Raw genomic sequence first — 5,514 nt, forward strand, 5'->3', positions numbered from 1 at the left:
GCAACTGCCTTCGGCTCAGGTCATGATCCTGGAGTCCCGGGATCAAGTCCCGCATCGGGCTCCCTGCTCAGCAGGGAGTCTGCTTCTCCTTCTGACCCTCATGATCTCTCTCTCTATCTCATTCTCTCTCTCAAATAAATAGAAATAAAATCTTTAAAAAAATAGTGGTTGGAGAATGGAATGCTGGAGTGGGGATGTTCACATACCGAGGGCTTGAATTCCAGCTCTACTACCCACGGGCTGTGTGATGTTGGCCCTGCTACTCAACATCTAGGAGTCGCAATGGCACGGTCTGCAATGTGGGGAGTACAATACTTGCCTCCCAGGGCTGTTTAAGTTTAAATGACTGAGTGAGTAAGTACATGAGAAGTGCAGAACATGTAAGAGCTTGATAAGTGGCCATTATTGTTATCAGTACCCAGAATGATGGTGCCATCTAGGGATGGGATTTGTAAGGGGTAAGACAGGAGCCAGGATGTGAGTTAGGAGGTGACAAGGGTAACGCAGGTGACATGGTGCTGGTGGGCACAAGAGAATTGGATGAACTGGACAGATGATGACTGGATGGGAATTAAGAAATAAGGGTCATGAAGACTCAGATTGTCCTTGAGATTTAGAACATAGGAATAGTGACAAGTTTGGGATGAGTCCTGTGAAGTCAGTTTTACATGTTAAGATTGTATTCATCAGGGATCATTTGCAGAGAACAGATGTCACTCCAGCTTGTTAGCAGGAAGGCACTTATCACAGTATATTAGGTGGCTTATGAACTTGCCGAGAGGGCTGAGAAAACAGAATCCAGGTTGCGCTTTCAGGAGCAACCTCTAATGCTACCCTTCACAATGGGGGTACTAGAGTAGCTGCTCTCTCTTCAATGATCTTGCAATCAGGAAGCTGCTCTTTTAGCGCCCACGACACCACTGTTTCAAACAGGAAACCATCATAATCAGGAAGCCGAAACTGCTGTCAGATCTAGAACCATTGTGAATCTGCAACAGATCATGTCAGCAGAATGGATGCTCCCGTCCCTAACCAGACTCACCGCACCTACCAACCTAGTATCTGAACACTGAAGCTTCTGCAAATGCACCTGCAGAAAAATCAAACACCTCCATAGCTGGGCTTGCCAGCAGAGTGGACAACAGGGTAAAATCTTGTCCATCTTGGACTACACGCTTCTAGAACTCAAGCTGCCAGAGAATTAGGAAAGTATATTTTGAGCCTTCCAACTTCTGGAGCAGGGAAAGTCAAGCTAGAACAGTACTTTGCAGACTGTGGGTTGTGACTCATGACAACATCATAAAAATCAATTCAGGTGGTCACGACAAGATTTTTTTCTTAGTCATAAGTAGTAAGTATTACTTAATGTAACCTTTGTCTTAGGGTTTTGTGTGTGTGTGTGTGTATACATGTCTTTGTTTGCAAAGTAAAGCATTTCTTCCTCTGAGCCATGGTAAAAAAACAAAAACAAAAACAACAAACTTGAAAGTCACTACCTTAGGTGTGGAGTGCCAATCTTCCATTGCAAGATCTCAGAAAGAACTCGTGTGTAGAGCCAGTGGCTACTGAAAATATGGGGTTGAATTTCAGAAGCAATCAAAGCTGGAGATAAAGATTATGTAGTTATTGGCAAGAAGATGCCATTGAAGCCAAGAGGAAGTTGAGTAAGCCATCCAGGGAGACAGCATGGATTGTGAAGAGAAAGGTGGGGGATAGACACCAAGAAATACAGACATTTGATCTTCGGGGAGAATTTTCCGTCTGGGGTTGTGCTCATCCTTCCTGCACTCTGGTATTTTCCATTTGCTCTCCAGGGAGAGAACTGGATCCAGGGAAGCCCCAGAGTGCTTTGGAAAAACCAGTGCTTTGGCATGGGGGCCTGGCACCGCACTGGCCCTCAGAACTTGTGTGTGGAATGGATGTACAGAGCGCAGAAGTTCTAGGAAAGATGGAAGGAGCTTTTTAGATTCCAAAGCTCCAGCTCATGAGCTGTGACCACAGAGGGGTCTAGCCTCACCTGCAGAGGATGACTCAGTAGAGTTAGAGTACTAGTTATAATTTTCAAAGAGTATTTCTGCTACATAGAAAAATGGCAATAAGGAGTGGGAGCTGTATAGGAAGATATGCTCATTGCAGCAAAATCAGGAGACAAGCTAAATATTCATCCATAGGAGCCTGGCCAATCCAATGTATTCAAACAATGGAATAGGATATCACAGTTAAACGAGTGAGCTAGATATATACAGGTGTAGTCTGTATAAATCTCAAAAAATTTACATTACCTGAAAAATTTCAAGTCACAAAATGTGATATGAAGTATGATATCATTTATTGAAAAAAAATTCATTTACTGAAATTGTTAAAGCCACACAAAATTGTACTATATATTCTTACGGGAAAACAAGTATAAAATTATGTAAATGAAGGGGCTGGGCACACTTCCAGGCAGTGGCTATCTCTGGGGAGGGTGGAGGGAAATGGATGGAGGAGTGAAGCTTTGTTCTATCTGCAGTGTTTTATTCCTAAAAAGAAGCAGAAGCAAACATGGCAAAATATTAATAGTTATTAAATAAGCAGTGAGGCATGGGAGAAATACTATTTTCTGTTGTTCTCATAATTAAAAATAAATACAATTGTACATACATTTTGCAATGCCCAGAGCAAGAATAAAGCTTCCTCCCCTAACTGCAGGTTAAGCAGATGACCTGAAAACAATTACTAGGGGAAAGCGGGGACACACACACACACACACACACGTACATATATGTGTATACACATAGTACACATATGTGTATATATATAACACACATGTATGTACATACATATACAGATATATACATACATAGATATTCATACATATACACACATATATGTATAAATTCAGATTAAAACAATAAGCTTTTAATTTTTAAGTTATTTCTTCAGTTTCTGAGAGATTGAACTTTTATATACGGGACGCTGGCCTCTTCTGTGATTTGACTGTGTACTGAATCTAGAGACTATCTGTGTGTCACATTTGAATGATAATCCTGGAGGATCTGATTCGGGGCAAAGAAGAACAGAGGAAGTCCCTGAATGCTGGGGACCACCCCAGTGCAGGGCTGGAAAGATGTGACCCGAGGAATTCCAGAAAGGCTACAGGATGAGACCAGTAAAACCTGGTGGGAAATAGTGGAGAGGGGAGTCAGGGGGCTGGGCTCCACTGCTAGCTCAAATCCCAGCCCTGCTACTAACCACACGTGAGGACTTGACAAGGCTCTGCCTGCTCTTGGGCATACAACCAACCACTGGCTTAGCTCATCAATCAGCTTCTTTCCAGAGACGACACTGACTGAATTCTCAAGCCTCTTAATGTAAGTGCCAGAATAATCAGTGGTATTCCAGGGATTCCAGAAGGCTCTCCTGTTTGGTAGATTCTGCCCAACTTCCTTCAGCCTTTCCTCCCTTTAGAGCCTGTTCCTATCCACCCTCCTGGGGGTGCAGGGACCTCCTCTGAGCCAACCTTTGTGTGACAGGGGAATTCTGAGGGGGAATAGGGTAGGTTAAGGAGGCAGCAGTGGGTGATAGACAGATGCGATGAACAAAAAGTTACTAAATGTGGAGAAAGAATGTCTTATGAATTCCCCAAGGGCAGGAACACACTTAGTCTACACTGACTTGTTTCTTATCAACTTACGCATTGCCCTTCTCTACACTTTCTGCAAGTATACTGTGGTGTGTGTGTGTGTGTGTGTGTGTGTGTGAGCTCTGGGTTTTTCCTCAGGGGGCATATGTTTCGAGTAGCCTGAGTTTCCAGTTAGAAAAATTATTTATTTTATTTACATAGATGCTATCACATTCCCGGGGAGGAGGGGCTGGTTAAACCTCAGGGAGTAACAGAATCTGGTTTTAAACTTTCCAGCTTATCCACGCCCTATTATTTTCAGTTGAGTTACTAACGATTATTCTCTTTTACTTTTTTGTCTTGCTACAGGACTCCTTCAGATGCTGAGCTCCCTGTGTCTTCAGCTGTTGGCTCTCAGAGTATTGCTTGACAGAGACTGAGAGTAGGAACCACTCAAGTATAAAAGTCAGGTGTCTCTGCTCAGAGAGATGGAATCTTTCTCAACTTTGAATATGAGACAGTAGAAAATTTGCTTAGTGTACACAAGCTTAGATTGCAGATACCTTCTCAAGAATGCATGAGTTGGCTTAAGCAAGGTTCATTTGTCCTCCAGGGTTTGGGTATAACTCAAATGCCAGGTGCTGTCTTACTTGCTAGTTTTGGGTCCCCCAAACCTGTCTCTTTGTTTACTATATACTTGGCTTGCTGAATTCAACAACTCTTCCAATGCCCGCTCCTCCCAAAGAATCTACTCATAGAAAGTGTTAGAAATGTAGACTTTACTGAATATTTCATAGAGGAGGCCTAGGAGGAGGTTGACATAGCACGCTGCTCAGCAAATGATTTCAACTTTTCCCTTAGCTATTTTGTGTTCCCAAGTCCTTCTCATCCATACCAACACTGCAGGCTTTATTTTTTTTCTTTTCTTCTTTTAAATTTTTTCTAGTCTTTCTCTGACAAACTTCCCTGATTTCCTACATTTTTGTTTTCCTTCCACCTTTTTTTGAGAAAATGCAAATTTTGCTCCATTCTTTTGCATGGCAGTGAAGAGTCCCTTTTGCTTCTGAAGCATAAAATCTGGGTCTTTATACTTCAAGCTCAGTGGTCCTTTTCAACAGATAAGGTGCTCCTTTGGAAATGATGGACGGATGTAAAGGTAAGTTGGTGTAGCTAGAGGAATCTCACAGTTACCCCAATCAGGAGAGGAGGTTGCCATTGTTCAGAAGTCCTCACCATGTGCAGGGTCATCATCATTATCAACAACATTTGGGGGCCTTAATGGCCCTCCACAGAAATGGCTTCCTGAGAGGCGTTTGAAGCAGGGAGCAGAGAGAGATCATGTGAGAAATGGCAACACCTGGTCCCTGACCAAATGGCCGCATCACCATGACCACTGCATGCTGATGGAGTGCCTGCTGAACACAAAGCCCTTCCCTACAGGAAACGAAAGCGGTCTGTTGTTGATGTGTTGTCAATCTTAACTTGAATGGAGTCAAGCCCAGTCAGATGGCTTTCCAAATACCAGGAGGCCTTTTAGATTTGGGATGGTCAGTTGGGCAGTCCTTTCTTTTACACATTTTAGATCCCCCAGTTCACATCATTTGTCAAGGGACCCTGAACCTCATCCCCAAATTCTGACTCTGTTGAGGGACATGTGGCCAGATCCTACATATGTACCATCAGATTTATACTGGTGTGAGGTGAGGGCCTTCCCTTTGGTTGGGGGCTTCTAGAACACTGCCTGGAATCTTAGTTCACAGGGGAATGTGACATTCTGGGATGAGACATCCTGGTCTTTTGAGATGGAAGAGATTTTGGAGAGATTCAAGTCCAGCCCCTTCATTTTTCAGACATGGATCCAGAGTTCCAGGGAGGGGAAAGGAATAGCTCCACGTCATACAGTGAGTGAG

This window comes from Mirounga angustirostris, unplaced genomic scaffold (assembly GCF_029215605.1).
Source record: "Mirounga angustirostris isolate CCGP_5_RB_7025 unplaced genomic scaffold, mMirAng1.0.hap1 SCAF_15, whole genome shotgun sequence".
Classification (NCBI taxonomy): domain Eukaryota; kingdom Metazoa; phylum Chordata; class Mammalia; order Carnivora; family Phocidae; genus Mirounga; species Mirounga angustirostris.